Source organism: Palaemon carinicauda, chromosome 29, assembly GCF_036898095.1.
Source record: "Palaemon carinicauda isolate YSFRI2023 chromosome 29, ASM3689809v2, whole genome shotgun sequence".
Taxonomy (NCBI): domain Eukaryota; kingdom Metazoa; phylum Arthropoda; class Malacostraca; order Decapoda; family Palaemonidae; genus Palaemon; species Palaemon carinicauda.
In genome coordinates, this window is record NC_090753.1 from 82,916,492 (window position 1) to 82,932,188 (window position 15,697).

Consider the following 15,697-nt stretch of genomic DNA (forward strand, 5'->3'; position numbering starts at 1 on the left):
TTAAAGTCACCTAGCAACCTAACATTAACAGTACGATCAAACGACATGTTAGTTTTCAAGCTCTATGAAATGGAGTAACGTGTCAGGTTTTGTAAGATCAGGAAATATAAAAGAATCTGTTTACGTATTTTCAATATTAAAGGTTGAAGATAAACAGTATCAATGCACTGGAATTATGAACGAGACAAATTGACTCAAGAAAATGTTGCCCTTCATACGATGTGAAATTGGGGAAAATTAGTTTCCCTTCAAAGAATGTTGAAGAGATGGACGGACAGCAAGTTGTTTCACTAAAAATAATGTTGTAGAGATAGACAGCAAGTTGGAAATAATTGAGATTGAGGTAAGTAGGCCAGGATGTGAGGCTTGTATGGGCAAAAGGGACTTGACCAAGTGAATATTCTTTCATTTCCACTAACGGGATGAACCAATAAATAGTCAGGTTTCAAAAACTATTGCTGGTAATGATTTAGACTGATTTACCATGAAGCAAATAATTGAAATAATTTCATTAATAAATATTAACTGTTAAAGGCCATTCAATTTATTTCACTGTGCATAAGTAAATGGCAGTTCCAAGGCCTACTTTGTATAGGCTCCAGACACTGCTCAGCTGAAAAGATTTTATTTTATCTATGCAGGTATAGAATGACACTTAAGTTTTCATATTTTGAAATTGTTTTAAATCTAAAGATATTCGGGTTTAACGTCTCAGAATTCTAAATTTAAGACATTTATGTTGTAAGTATAATTTGATATAACAATGAGTGATATATAACAAATAAGGTTTTTCATAGAATAGGATTCAACGCAATTGAAAAAATTCTGGTTGAAGGTTTTCATTCCTTTCTGTACTTTCAGATTCACAAATTACCATATATGGAAATCTGAATGAGACAATGCAGGCTATGGTTTATAAATGGTAAGTAGGCATTTTGTTGGTTGTATATTAATTCAATGTACGTAAATATCAAGGGTACGCGAGTAATGACACGATTCATGAATATCTAATAGCTTTTTGTAATTTTTAGTAAAAACAAGTTACATCAAAGCTGGCTATCGAAGAGTCTAAGGCTAGCTTAGATTTGATTGGAATAGACTAATAACAAAATAAAACTTTTCGACAAAAGTTGTTCCAGTAACATGGGATTCTGTGATATTATAAAATGGGCAGAAATCAAACTGTTTTTGTAGTCTCATATTTGAAAAAAAAAGGATGGATAGTATCTTGCCGTTTTTTAAAGGTCTTGTGAGTATCTAATATACAGTCTTGTCAATATACTGCAAGCTATTTGATTAAAACACTTCGCTAAATATTTGCCCCCCCCCCCTTCCTTCCCACTTTGTACTGTTTTATTCAAGTGTGGGGTCTTCTAAAAAATTTATTTTTAGTATTCTTATGTTTCTACTATTTCTTCCTACACAAATACAAACCATTTGCTCTTACTATGGATATATTTCGGTGTAGCTGGAAAATATCCTTAAACATGGATATATTTCGGTGTAGCTGGAAAATATCCTTAAACATTTTAAAAGGTAAACTACCAGCCGCTAGTTAGCTTGTTTTGACTAACCCTAACACACTCGGCTAGTCCATTTCTCCACTTGAGTTTCGGCTCGGTAGAGAGCATACGATCTCTCCCTTTTAAAAACCTATTTAAAGACTGGCTCCAATGGCTCCAAACAGTGTCCCATTTTCAGGTGCCTGCTCCTTGTTTTCAATTTTCAGGTATCTGTCTTAATGAAGATTTCTAAGATGTGAGTTTGCCCTTCCATCGAAGGCCACTATTACAGCACCTATATCAGTGCATAAGACACCAATGTGCAGGGAGATTCAGAAGTGGCTATCCTCAGCGTGGGAGCTGTACAGTAGGCTATGGTGGTAGCCTAAAAGAATCCTTTTCTCCAGGGCATTCTTCGAGGTAGAGAAATTTGATTCCTACTCCAGCATCTGTCGCCCCTGCTAAGAAAGCTTGTTTGGTGGCCTCTGGAGGAAGAATGGATGAGTGTGATGAGTTTGTCCCTGGACATTCCTTGGGTATGAAGAACCCTGTTGCATCCCCTATTAAAGCAGCAGCATCCACTGCCAAGGGTACTCTTGTATGATGCTATGCGTCAACTTTTGCCTTCCTTTGGAGATCTCGAAGTTCCCCTATAAGGAATGGCTATTGGGGGTGCTGAGGCTTGGGGGACATTTTGAGTGCACATCTGCTCTGCTGCGATTGGCCATGGCCTTAGACTGAGTGTTTTGCTCCCTTAACGAGGCATACTCTGACCACCTTTCCCACCTGTGGAATTGCTGGCAGGGACTTGGATTCCCAGCCAGGCTTGCAATCTCCCCAGGAGCTAGCATGCTAACTGTTGGGCAAACTCGGCAACCAAAGCTTGCTCAGCAAGAGAAATACTGGCACTATTTCTCCACCCTAAGAGTAATGTTGCTCTGTTCTGGAACGGTCATCCCCTAGAGTTCCTCGTAATAAGGCAGGCACACTCGCTACAGGTTCTCGGAGTTGAGTAGTGTAGCATCCAATGATGGTTGCTGCCGACCATCTGCAGTCTCAGCCCCATCATGTCCTCGGGACAATCTAGTCTGGCAATACATAACAATTCGGTGTTATGCGTGAGTCTTCTACGTGGTAGAACCATATTGCTCTGATGTTTGAGAGCAATGCAGGTCCCATTCACACACATTCCACCTCCCTTGCTAGTTTCCATCAGAGGTTGCCTTCTCCTCTAGGATTGTGAGGCAGCTCATTAACCTCTTGTAGGTTTCATGAATTGTTTACACCTGTCCATGATGATCCAAAATTAGTAGATAGGCCATAGTTGGCTTGGAGTGTTGTGTGCCTTGACACATACTTGCCCACCATACACTGGTGAGGTAGGCACGTGAGCTCTTCGACTGAAAGTCTACTCGCATCTATGTGCAAGATAGCGGGTAGACATTCTCCTCCACCTCAAGCTACTCCTCCTGAAACGCTATCTGGGTATCAGAAATACCCAGAATAAGGTCTCCTATCCTCGACAAGATCCTTTTGGGGAAAACTGGGTATTCTGTTAAAATAACAAGAGAAGTCACAGGCAAGAGAGGCCTTCCCCACGTGATACCCATCTCCCTAGGACCAGCAGAGGCTTTGATCTCATTCAGACAATTCAGCTGTCCCTGGTAGTTTGTGGCAACCGAACCTGCTGTTCCTTTTCCAGAGCGTCTATTGGTTCAGACGGATCCTCCCCAGGCCTCGTAGTCCGTAGAATTCTCTCTGAAGTCTCCCCTCGTCGCCTCCTTGGCCAACCTTAGGAGTGGTTTGATTTGAAGATCCTTAAGAAACAGGGCGTCAAAAGATCTCGAGGCTTTGGATCCACAAGAATTCTTTTGTTTTTCGTCAAAGGTATTACTGGCAGAATAGAACCTCCCCTCCAGGTCTCTGGCCCCTGCTTGGGATCCCATTTACGAACCTGACCCAGCTCTGGTGCCTGTGGGAGTTTGGGTCTGGACGAGTTGTAAGACGACACTTCATACCATTGGAGTGTGACCAATGGCCACGACCTCTAAGGCTACTGCCTTTGAGCGAAGAGTGGACCATTCCCCAAATGAAAGACAGGGACCTATTCTTTTCTGCCAAGCCTTTGGAACCAGCAAGATGATGATAGTTGCCCTGTTCAATGATTAAAGGAGCCAGGAAGAAAGTCTAACAAAGTGGCTAGGATGTCAACCTCGTTGAGCAGGATAGTATAGAGATTTTCTAGAGGATGATCCCTCTCCTTTACTATTGGATCCAGCAATTGTTTCTAATACAGCTCCCTCAATAGACTGGCAGCGCGCACATTTTCTTATGCTATAGGCCACAAACAGAGGGGGCTGCAGTGTTCTTAGCAGGTTGATTCGTAGACTACTGATTTGGTTCAGTAGGCTATCTGATGAATATTTGGCAGATTCAGAGAAAGTGATAAACACCACCTTGCTTAGCTTTCCTGGGGGTATAGTTTAGTTCCTCACCCACAGTCTGGCCAAGAGGTGGAGGAAGTGTATTTTGAGGTGTGACTCTCTAAAAATTCGAGGTAGGTGCCTTATAAGGGAGCATTAGTTACTCAACTCCCTAGTGGAGAATTCTCCCTTGATTAGATAGGAAGACATCAACCTAGTGGCAGAACACAGGAGGAAGAGTCATAACCCTCCTCCATAGGGTTGTTACATTCTGCCCTTACTCTTCGGTGCCCTCGGGACTGAGATCGTCCCCATCACACAAGGACACACAGAAAAGGAGCAACTACTTTGAAGCAGTCCACCACTAGTCCCCGAAGCAGCCACTTTCATGAAAAGTGTGCAAGGGGCAGAAGAGGTAGAGGTGAAAGACATGGTTGCCCCCAGTGGGGGAAACACTCCTCCTGGCACCTCACTTCTTGCCACCTGTGCTTCAGGCATCCTCCCACCAGTGGGTGGGCAACCCACTGGTGGGAGGATGCCTGAAGCACAGGTGGCAAGAGGTGAGGTGCCAGGAGGCTGATCCTTTTAAGTCTATCCTTTGTGGAGTACCCAGTTAGTTCATTCTCTATCCTGTGTGGAGTATCCCATTATGTTCATTCCCTCTTTTGTTGAATCTTCAGTTAGTGATGTGTTCTTTGTGAAGGGATCAGCGAAGTCTCTCTCCTTTCAGGAAAGTCCAAACATATCTGAGGTCCTTGCCAGATCTATGTGCTTCTAGTCTCGTGTATAGAAAGCGTCTGGAGACTGGTCATGGTCCTCTGACCTGAACAGGATGTCCTACAGACTGTTAAAGAGGGAGAAGACAGATACGGTAAGACGGGCAGTCAGACCAGAAGACTTCATAACACTGGGTTTCAAAGGTGCGTATTTCCAGATCACAAGCCATTCATAATAAAGTACCAAGATTCATTCATGAGAATGTATCAGTTCAAGGTGCTATGCTTTACCATCCACAGCCTAAGTGTTCATGAGTGTTCAGTGAAGATTCAGCATGGGCTCACACCAGCAATCGTGTATTGCGTTACTTAGATGCCATTCTAGCAAACACTAAAGAGAACTCTCTCCTACACAGCCAGGGTTCTTTTTTCCATGATGTGGAGATCATAAATCATGAAGTTCTGAAACCATCTCAAACCCGTATCTCAGGATGCAAATTCACCCATTTAGACAAGATTTTTCCTTCCCAAGACAGAATAGACTAAAAGGAAGGGCTCTTCCCTTCCAGAAGGAAGATGCTAAAAGTACACCTGTGGCTCTGCTTAATAGGGACCTGACCACCTTGAAATGCCTGGTCCACCAGTAATTCTATGCATTTCTCTCCAGTGCAACTGAAAACCACCTGGTCTGTACAGGGATCCTCCGGAATATTAAGTTCTGATAACATCAGAGCAAAGACAGACCTGGGTTGGTGGGTAAATAATACATACTTGGTAGATTGGCACACACTCGCCCAGATTTGATGTTCATGAATGCATGAAAAAAAGGGTGAGGGGCTCACCTATTGCTATAAATGACCCATGGACTGTGGTCCAAATCATCAAATAGTCAGTGTCACATAAGCTCCTAGAAAAGAGCAGCTTTCCTGGCCCTCAAACACTTCAAATAGGTCATGACTCGTGCAATAGTGTATTTGAGCAACAGGACAGTAGCAGCTTATCTTAAACAAGGAGGTAGTTTTTTCACAGCTACGCCTTCTGGTTGTGAGAATACCAAGAAGAATGGAAGAAAACTTGATTGCCCAGTCAGCCCGCTTCACAATGCCGAAGAAAGACTTCCTTTGTTGACAATCTGAGCAGGAAGACTCGAATAGTTGGTTGTGGTCTTTGCTTCCTTGAATAAGCACAAGTTTTTGACCTGTGGGGTTCACCAATGGTGGATCTGTTTAAGACACCTCTGGAGCAGAAGCTTGTGTTTACTGATCAGTGCTAAATCCCCTGGCAAATCTGTAAGATCTTTCGTTATCAGTATGACAATCTGGCTGTACACATCCCCCTCCCCTCTTCTGTGTGATGGGAGACATATCAACAAATTAAAGGCAAATTCCGTCCTCTTGACCTTGATAGCTCTGCTGTACCAGCAAGCAGAATGGTACCTAGACGTACTCGTGCTCAGAGGTACCGAGAGCTGCTGCTGCTGCTTCCCAACCTCATCAAACAACCTCATGCAGAGAATATACCACAATGTTGTTGCTTACCTACGACTTATTGTTTGTAGGTTATCGAGCATCTAAGTCATCTATTGTCATCTGTCAGGCTAAGTGGACTATCTTCTCTGGTTGGTGTCGTGGAAGGAAACTCTCCTCAATGCCACTATACCCATGATAGCAGTTTTCATTGTACCCTATAGAGGAAAATCTTCCAAGTATTGGCTGTGAATGGCTACCACTCGGCCTTGAGCCTGTCTTTAGATTGAACAATTAAACATATCCTCATTGGAATTCTTTCCTCATACAGAGCTTTGAGCTTATGTGCTCCTAGTCAGAAGTTAGACATTGGAATGTAGTTCATGTTTATAATCCCTGGTAGGAGTACCCTATGAACTGCTACAACAGTCCTCAGATATGACTTGGCTCTTATGACTATTTTCCTCTCCCTGGCCTCTGCCCAACAGATCGGTGAGTTGCATGCTCTCTCGTACGACAAAACCCATTCATGAGATGGGTTATTAACTCCCTCATCCCAAAGTTCATTACCAGGACTTGTAATATGGCTGTAGCAGTCATTAAGTTCGGGCCCTTTTGGATTTCAATTTGTCATGTAATAGATGATCCTGATCGTTACTATGTCTTGCGAGTGCTGAGGAGCTATTTATAACTAATTTTATGGAGCTTGCCCCCACACAATGAATGTGAGCATGGGTAAGGTAAAAAGGAGTCCTGAAAACCAAAGTTTAGTCTAGATTAATCAGGTCATAGAATGAGAGCTGAATCCTCACTACATTCCAAGAGATTAGACCCAGATCTCGTGTAAGTGGTGTTAGTATGTCCCTAAAATTTGAGTTGGTACAGGTCCTACAAGCGGTTGTCTAGAAGCATCAAAACTACTTATGGCCAACTATCTGTAAGTCATAACCCTCAAGAGCCTGGATGCATTCTCCATAGGCCCTGTAGTGGTAGTACAAGTAGTGGTATAAGCTACCTCCGCTCCCTTACAGGACACATAGCAGTTTGTCAAGAGGGACATTATCCCGGTGATAGTCTGGGATGAATGGGCAATGACTGGTCTTTATTTCATCTCCTCTAAGAGCACAGCATCTGGAATACAGTAAGCTGCTATACCTCTTGACTACAAGTAATACCAATTTCGCGTATAGCCTGACATTTTGTCCTTGCCCCCCCTGCGAGGCAGTTGGGCAATGTCTAAGGTAGTGCTACCCACTCCAGTATCCTTATCTGGTAAAGTTGTTGCTAGTTTTCACATAGCTCTATTGCCCAGGGTGCCAACTTTCATGCTTTATAGAGAAGTTTGCGAGGTGACAAAGGTACCCAATCTCACTTGCAGGAGTTCAGTCATACCCCAGGCCCAGGTAAAGTTCCCAGACAGTTAAGGTTTTGGACTTCGTTCACCTAGGGGCAAGTCTCCATGGTAAAAAAACAAATGGTCTGTATTTGTTTAAAATCAAATGACATGGTAAATTTTTCCTAACCTTACAAACCCATGACAAATATCAAAAGGAGAGAGACTGAAGTGTATGAGCAGGGTGGTTGGTCTACTCCTGCTAAATAGCGGCGGGTTGTTTACCTCGTAAAAAGTTTGAGCAAGGGATAAATGTCCCTGTCCTATGGAGGAGAGGGTCAAGACTCCCTCATTGTTCAAAAGGAAGAACTCCACCTGCGAGTTGCGTAACTTGGACGCTGCCCCTGGCTCTAGAATTTTGAGAAAACAATGCCTTCTCAAAATCCAAATCCATAATGTTAGGAAAATGACAAATTACTTCTAAATGTCATTTCAGTCAAAAATTAATACTAAATCTAGGAACTTCTGCATCGAAATCATGCAAGTTTTGTTCACTATCTTTGGATTACTTTCCTTCGTATGTGGTAAATACTGGCTCCACTATTTTTCAATGAAGTTGTCTTTTTCTTTAGTTAGAAATGAATGTCAGTAGTATTACATTAAAATTACCCCTTATCTTAATTCAAGGATTAAAATCCTAAATCAGAATATTTTCAAACTTGTATTATGCTAGTTTGTCTTTGCACGTATTCTCCTGTATTGATTTTTATTTTACACATGCATCTCTCATTTTGATTCTTATTTTACGTATGTTTTACGTATATTTCTCTCATTTGATCATACAAGCTCCTACCGTACCTTCATACAACTATTCTAACTTTATATTACATGGCACGTCAGGAAAATGTTTGCTGGGACCCCTGACTTTTTTGCATAATATTTTGAACGTCAGCTGATTTTAAGTTCCTCGATTAATCAATTTAGCTAATGGGTTTTGTAGGCCTAAATTAGTCATCCAAAATCTTATTTTAATTTGAATAAATTATTTTCTCAACTTTTTGGTATAGTAGAAAATACTATGAAGCTTAATTTTAGTAGGCTTATAGCTGCTGGAAAGGTTTGCGGCAGCATTGTGGTTTCTAGTGCACTTTTTCGTGCTTTTTCTTTCTCTGCCAGAGGTATTTTTAACACTTTTTACCGCTGCTGGAAGTTAGTGTAATATTTCTTGAAATTTAAATGTTCTTATTATAGTGAAAATCTAGAATTTAGCAATTTTTCCACTTAAAATCAAGCTCTCATTCGTAGGTGAAATTTTTTTTTAGAGGAATGAGCTTTACGATTAAAAAAGATACGAACTGAAAGTACTTGCATCTTATGTTTTGTCTGAACATATCTATTCTAACAAGATTTGTCTTGATTTTAGAACTGTTAAAATTATTAGTAGAAGACTTGTTTTATTGCTAAAGATCATGTAAATTTGAGTAATTTATCCTAATATTTTTCTAAGCACTATCCCAGCGGATAACATTAGTTTGACAAAGTGGTAGTATGAGCAGTAGTGCAATTTTAATTCTCAAAATTCCATTTTGCAGGTACGACTTTCCAGCAGAAGAGGCTATAGATCTATCGTTGAAACTGATTGGCCAATGCTATGAATGTGGTAACTGAATCTGTGCTTTGGTGAAGGAAGTTAAAATATTGTCAGTACTCTAGAAGTTCCAGGTACGATGTTGACTTCGAACTAATATATGAACTTGTTGGATTGTTACAGTAACTAAATAGCTTTCAAATTTATTCTAAATCGCTAGTTTTATTAGTAATTTGTACTTGGTAGACATTGTCATTGATGTTCCATAGACATGATTTATAAAGCAGTGCACTTAACTGTGACTGGAGCAATTTTTCTTACTTAATAAACGTTATTTTTCTCAATTTAGTTTGTCCTTATTCATAAATCCTTTATTCATATTTTCAATTGAGGGCAAGATCGATTGCAGACTTAAATCCAGTGTTTTTGATAGACTGCGAACTGAAAATGGCGAAGTTGGTGCTTAAAACATAAGATTTTTTCATTAGTGTTTTTAGTAAATCTATTATCTAAATGTGAAACATCATTGTAATGTCCTAGTAATATTATCTAGATACTTAGGTATACAACAAATATTTCAATTAATTGGAATTTGTGATGTCAAAACTAACTTTATATAAGATTTTAGAACGTCACTTTTGCAACCTTGCAATATTGATAGAGTAAAATGTGCGATTTCCTTGTTTTCAAGGACCATGTAATGAAGTAACGTGAGTAAGTTTCCATTAAATTATGAAAACACACTACATATTTTAAATGTTACAGATGGGATATGTAACAACTAGACTTATGAACTTGAGAATGGCGTAAGACCAGTTGCTCTTTATCAGCGATGTGAAATTCGGGAAAAGTGTCAAAACAAAAAAAATCAGATAAGACAAGAAAATAGAAAGAGGTGAGTAGGCCAGAAAGTGAGACATGTATGAGCAAAATGGACGGTGTAAAGCAGTTAATCTACAGAATTTAGTTACCTGTTGATACTCCTTTTAGTTAGTCAGCCGAATTTAGTTACCTGTTGATACTCCTTTTAGTTTGTCAGCCGAATTTAGTTACCTGTTGATACTCCTTTTAGTTAGTCAGCCGAATTTAGTTACCTGTTGATACTCCTTTTAGTTAGTCAGCCGAATTTAGTTACCTGTTGATACTCCTTTTAGTTAGTCAGCCGAATTTAGTTACCTGTTGATACTCCTTTTAGTTAGTCAGCCGAATTTAGTTACCTGTTGATACTCCTTTTAGTTAGTCAGCCGAATTTAGTTACCTGTTGACTCTTATTTCCCCCTACGGGATAAAACAATAAATGGCCAGGTTGTTTCAAAATTCATTGCTGATGATTAAGACTCGCTGTTGTAAAACGATGGAATAATTTAAATTATTGGACTTACTTCTACTGTTATTGGAGTAAAAGGCCATTTGTTTACCAAATTAATGTGCATCATAAATGGGCACAGCTCAAGGCTTATGATTTTAAAGACTCCACATAGACTTCGAGCTAAAATTGTTGCTTTTAATATTAAATGGTTCTATTAGAGCTGCAAGTATAGCTTATTCAATTCAACCCAACTTTAAATATTCCTAGTTTGTATTAAATGTTTACTTTTATATTTCTTATAAAAAAAAATTCTAATACATAATTATAAATGTCCGAAATTGTTCGAATTACATGTTTCTGTTCACTAGATAATATTTGAAGTATAGGTCTATTTGAAGTATAAGTTTACACATAATTTGAGGTATTTTAGTTTTATATAATTTGTAATTTGAGATTTTAAGTTTTAAATATAATTTGAGCTATTTTGTTTTGAATATAGGTTTAGGTGTTTTAGATTTTAGATATTTAAGATTTAAAATATAGTATTTCAGATTTTGAGTATTTTGAGGTATATAGTTTAAAAATATTTTGATGTAGTTGATAATTTGTGGAGTATATAATTCGATGAATGAAATTATTTAGCTCCTAACTCAAATTATATTATACTCCTTTCTTAAATTATATTACACTCCTTTCTTAAATTATATTACTAATTCCTCAAATTATATTAATTATATTACTAATTCCTCAAATTATATTAATTATATTACTAATTCCTCAAATTATATTAATTGATTTGAGGAATGAGTAAATATAATTTGAGGGGTAAAGTAACGTTTAAGTAAAAATGTTTAAGTAAAAATAACGAAATATAACATGTTTTATTAAAAAACGCTCTTTGATTTTCAGTTACACCGTCGAGGAAATTCTGCAGCTAATTTTAATTCACTTGATGGTTCATGCTGTGGTTTACACAAATAAAGGCAAGTATGAGCTTTGTCTATACTTAGTTGCTGAATATTATAGATAGAATATTGCAAGATACTTTAAATGCTCGAACTGTTTTTGAGTAAACCACTATTGCTTGAATACATTTTTCGAAGATAAGTTTTTTATAGTTCTAGATCATTTTCTATTCATATTTGTTACAAGTGATTTCCTATTCAAATTTGTCATAAATGACAGAAGAAATAATTGAACGGTTTTACTAATTTTTTTTTATTTTGTTAAAACATGAAGAAATAATTGAACGGTTTTACTAATTTTTTTTTATTTTGTTAACATATATTGACAATTAGGTGTATTTCAGATATGGAGTACCAGGCTGTGATCTGTTAAATATCAGGAGAACAAGTACTGTACAAACGAAACGTTACAATGATGTGGCAGGACCGTGCGCTCCCAGAATAGTTACTGCAAAAATGATGGTATTGCAGATTTACATGGATTGGAGATGACGGCGAAGGTCGAGTATCTCTGCCAGTTGAGGATTAAGATATCTTAAGATATAATTGATTAAATGTATACTGTGAAGTTGAATCAAATAAACAAAATTAAAATCTGTATTTTTCAAAAGCCTCAAGTGAAAACGGGTGTGTTGGAATAAAAGAGTACTTTTGTATATATGAATATATTTATAACCGCAAATTCATGCTTATTTAAATTTTAACTTACTTTCTTCTGTTTTCCCTTTCTTGTTCTGCGGCTACTACTGTTCTCACTTTCTTGCTCTGCGGCTGCTACTGTTCTCCCTTTCTTGCTCTGCGGCTGCTACTGTTCTCCCTTTCTTGCTCTGCGGCTGCTACTGTTCTCCCTTTCTTGCTCTGCGGCTGCTACTGTTCACCCTTTCTTGCTCTGCGGCTGCTACTGTTCACCCTTTCTTGCTCTGCAGCTGCTACTGTTCGCCCTTTCTTGCTCTGCGGCTGCTACTGTTCGCCCTTTCTTGCTCTGCGGCTGCTACTGTTCTCCCTTTCTTGCTCTGCGGCTGCGGCTGCTACTGTTCTCCCTTTCTTGCTCTGCGGCTGCTACTTTTCTCCCTTTCTTGCTCTGCGGCTGCGGCTGCTACTGTTCTCCCTTTCTTGCTCTGCGGTTGCTACTTTTCTCCCTTTCTTGCTCTGCGGCTGCGGCTGCTACTTTTAACCCTTTCTTGCTCTGCGGCTGCGGCTGCTACTGTTCTCCCTTTCTTGCTCTGCGGCTGCGGCTGCTACTGTTCTTGCTCTGCGGCTGCGGCTGCTACTGTTCTCCCTTTCTTGCTCTGCGGCTGCGGCTGCTACTGTTCTCCCTTTCTTGCTCAGCGGCTGCGGCTGCTACTGTTCTCCCTTTCTTGCTCAGCGGCTGCTACTTTTCTCCCTTTCTTGCTCTGCGGCTGCTACTTTTCTCCCTTTCTTGCTCTGCGGCTGCTACTTTTCTCCCTTTCTTGCTCTGCGGCTGCTACTTTTCTCCCTTTCTTGCTCTGCTGCTACTCTCCTCCTCCTTCGCCGCATTTTTAGTGAAACTTCACATCAATTTATGAAGACTTATCATGAAATCATAGTGATGCTTAGCAATTCTTTCATGATCTATCGATGTGTTGGAATCATGGTACTTCTAATTCAAGATATCCTCATACGTTGGATATTACCACAAGTCTGTTACTACAGGACGTCTCGACAGTACACCAGCAGTACCTGTGGGGAAAAGAGAAAATTAAATAGTTGGAAAATATTTCACCGCAAAGTATATTAGCTTTAGAAAATTTATTGTGGGACATTCAAGCTGTAAAAGGAAAGCAGAGAGTATCTAAAAATTTACCTTTTAAAAATTTCTCATGAAAAGTACAATTTGGCCTAAAATATTATTAAATTTCCCTGGCAGAATAAGACTTAGCTTTCACAAGAAACAAAGGGTTTGAATTATGAAATACCGTTTGCTAGCTGAACATTGCCCTGGTATCTAAATTAACACGGCCCAGCTATCTTGATGAACACGGCCCAGCTATCTTGACTTGGTAGCTAAATGAACATGGCCCCGGTATCTAAAAGAACACTCCCAGGTATCTAAATGAACACGGCCAAGGTATCTAAATGAACACGGCCAAGGTATCTAAATTTACAGTAGGCTACCCAAAATGAACACTTGTCCAAAGCTACCTGATCAAAATTAACTGACCAAAGTTTTATTGGTTTTATTTAATCATAATAATTTAAGATACCCAAAGAATGAAAATAGCAAGTAAATGCTGAACTATTCTCAAAACGAAAATTGCAAGTAAATGCTGAACTGTATTACCAAAGAATTAAAATTGCAAGTAAATGTGGAACAGTATTCTTGAATCAAAATTGCAAGTAAATGCTCAACTGAATTTTCAAAGAATGAGAATTGCAAGTAAATGCTGAACTATTCTCAAAACGAAAATTGCAAGTAAATGCTGAACTGTATTCCCAAAGAATTAAAATTGCAAGTAAATGTGGAACAGTATTCTTGAATCAAAATTGCAAGTAAATGCTCAACTGAATTTTCAAAGAATGAGAATTGCAAGTAAATGCTGAACTATTCTCAAAACGAAAATTGCAAGTAAATGCTGAACTGTATTCTCAAAGAATTAAAATTGCAAGTAATTGTGGAACAGTATTCTCGAATTAAAATTGCAAGTAAATGCTCAACTGAATTTTCAAAGAATGAGAATTGCAAGTAAATGCTGAACTATTCTCAAAACAAAAATTGCAAATAAATGCTGAACTGTATTCTCAAAGAATTAAAATTGCAAGTAAATGCTGAACTGCATTTAAAAAGAATTAAAATTGCAAGTAAATGCTGAACTGTATTCTCAACCAGTAATCTAAGCTGAATAACTACCAACTATAGCCTCCGTGAAATAGTCTTTCAAGAAGATTGAGAAATTAGCAATTTATGACAATTTGAAATAGAACAAAATCTTGCTTTAAATGAGTAACTTTGGGCGACCTTTGAAATAAATGCCTACATTACTAAGCCACCTTAAAGAAGACCTCAGTCACGATTTGTTATAGATTTAGAACTAGACATTAAATCCTATTCGAGTACTTAGAAAAATTAATGTTCAAATCTTTGTATTCAAAGTATTCTAAACTTAAAGGCCTATTCATTATACTTTAAAAATAACTTGCTGATAAATTTTAAAATGAGTTTCAAAGAAATTAACACTGAAATTTAGGAGTATCAATTTGTAAGATTTTTTGGAATTGGAAAAAAAAACTAAATTAACCACTTAGCACAGCAATCTAGAGAATTTGCTCTTTAAAACTACAAATGAAAAATTAATTTACACTAAGCATGCCGGAATTTAGATGATTCTTCAAGATTAAAAAAAAAAAAAAAATACACTAAAAATAAAGGAATTTAGATAATCGATTCTTTAAAACAAAAAAAAATTACACTAAGCACACCAGAATTTAGATTCAAAAATAGAAAATTTACACTAAGCATACCGGAATTTACAAATGATTTAAACGCCCCCCCCCCCAAAAAAAAAAATGATATACACTAAGCACACCGGAATTTACATAATTGATTTAAAACCAAAAAAAAAAAATAATAATTTTACAATAAGCACACCGGAGTTTACGATTCTTCATACCAAAAATTCACGCTTAGCATACGGGAATTTAGGGATTTGGCTTTTCAAAACAAAAAATTCAATTTACAATGAGCATGGCAAGACTTTAGGGGATTGGCTCTTAAACTGAAAAAGAAAATTTTTACTTAAACCGGAATTTAGGAGATGGCTATTTAGATCTAAAAACAATTTACGCTTAGAACACCGGATTTTAGAGGATAAAGTTCATTAAAAAAAAAAAAAATCAAATTCACACAAACATCCGATTTTGGGGGATTGGATCAGTAAAACTAAAGAAATCGACACTTTGCAATGGATTTTTGGATATTGGTTCTTTAAAACTAAAGCAGACCGGAAATTAAAATTTTTTAAAGCTAGAAAAAAAATTATGCTTCGCACACGGGGAATTGGAGATTAAATCTTTGAAAATGAAACAAAAATTAACTCTGCAAACCGGAATTTTTTAAGACTTTTGAAAACTTATGCACACCGGAGTTGATGAAATTCGTTCTCTAAAACTAAAGCTTATAGGATTTTACGAGATTGGTTCTTCAAACCTAAAGCACGCTGGGATTTATGAAATTGGTTCTTCAAACCTAAAGCACACCGGGAATTATGAAATTGGTTCTTCAAAACTAAAGCACACCGGGATTTATGAAATTGGTTCTTCAAAACTAAAGCACACCGAGATTTATGAAATTGGTTCTTCAAAACTAAAACACACCGGGATTTATGAAGTTGGTTCTTTAAAACTAAAACACACCGGGATTTATGAAGTTGGTTCTTT

General features: G+C 38.0%; 1 long non-coding RNA gene across 1 annotated transcript; it reads left to right on the plus strand.

Moving 5' to 3' along the window:
* The first annotated feature begins 272 nt into the window (after window positions 1-272).
* On the plus strand, window positions 273-9,456 carry LOC137622844 (uncharacterized). Its single transcript, XR_011040494.1, has 3 exons — window positions 273-343; window positions 862-922; window positions 9,033-9,456. It is a non-coding gene; the product is annotated as an uncharacterized lncRNA (long non-coding RNA).
* The last annotated feature ends 6,241 nt before the right edge of the window (window positions 9,457-15,697 follow it).